Below are 1,352 nucleotides of genomic sequence, written 5' to 3' on the forward strand. Positions count from 1 at the left end.
TTTAATCCTATGTTAGTTAAAGTCTAGCTTTTCTTCTTGTAGTTGTTCTCCTAAAGCTTCCTTACTGTGAAGCAGTTCCTTCACATATTGGTACAGAACTTCCTATGCTCAAGTTTATGGCTGTTTCCCCTTGTACTGTCCCCACAGACCACTGAAAAGAGGTTAGCCATGTCTCCTTGACTCCCACATTTAAGATATTTATAAACATTAATAAGATCCCCTCTGAGTTTTCTCAAGGCTGAACAGACCCAAGTCACCCAACCTTTCCTCACAGGGGAGTTACCAGGCCCTTTAGGATCTTTGTGGCCCTCCGCCGGACTATCTCCAGGAGATCCCTGTCTTTTTTTTGTGCTAGGGAGCCCAGAACTGGAATACAGTACTCCAGGGGAGGCCTGATGATGGCAGAGTAGAGGGGGAGGATCACCTCTCTCGACCTGCCGGCCAGGCTGCTTCCAATATGCCCCAGGATGCCATTGGCATTCTTGGCTACAAGGGCACACTGCTGGCTCATCACCAACCTGTCATCTGCCAGGACCCCCAGGTCCTTCTCCGCACAGATCCTCTCCAGCAAGTCATGTCCCAACCTGTACTGATACTTGCAGTTATTCCTTCCCAGGTCCAAGAGTCTACACTTGCTTTTGTTAAACCTCATCTAGTTCATTGCTGCCCAGCTCTCCAAGTCAAAATGGTAGCTTCCCTGACCGGGAATCGAACCCGGGCTGCGGCGGTGAGAGCGCCGAATCCTAACCACTAGACCACCAGGGAAAACTGGTGTTAATCATTTGCAAAGAAAAAAAAAAAGATGCTAATCATTTGCACTAAATAAGATGTTAATCTTTTGCACTAAATAAATATTGTTCCATATGAGAATGAAAGAAACATACAGTCAACATAGGAAGATGCACTAGTTATCAAAAAGACACGGAAGCTGAAAACCAATACTTTCTTTTTCCCTCCCTGTATTAAATCTTTTGAATTGTTAGGAGATTTTGGTTTGTTTGTTTCCTACTTCAGAGTATATAAGTTAACTGGAATTAAATGTTTTCATGGCCCATTTGAGAATACATCTTATCTGAATGAGTATTAATTGTTGTAGTCTGAGATAAATTTCCCCTGTTTGGGAGATAAATGTATACAGTAAAATTGTGGTTCAGGAGCAGCTGATTGAGCCTGTGCTATGATATTCTTATTTTGTGCAAAAGGTCAAACCCCTTATTCTTCATTAAAGTTTGGTGCAACCAGTGGTAAAAATTTGGTTGCCTTTAAGAACTTTGAGTCACATCACTGGTGTAATTATGGATCTTTTTTTTTCTGGTGGCTGGGATCTACTACAGACCACCTGACCAAGTGGA

At 42.8% G+C, this 1,352-nt stretch overlaps 1 non-coding gene across 1 annotated transcript; it reads right to left on the reverse strand.

The window, feature by feature from the left end:
- On the reverse strand, window positions 694-765 carry TRNAE-CUC. Its single transcript has one exon. It is a non-coding gene; the product is annotated as a tRNA-Glu (tRNA).

This window comes from Numida meleagris, chromosome 1 (assembly GCF_002078875.1).
Source record: "Numida meleagris isolate 19003 breed g44 Domestic line chromosome 1, NumMel1.0, whole genome shotgun sequence".
Classification (NCBI taxonomy): domain Eukaryota; kingdom Metazoa; phylum Chordata; class Aves; order Galliformes; family Numididae; genus Numida; species Numida meleagris.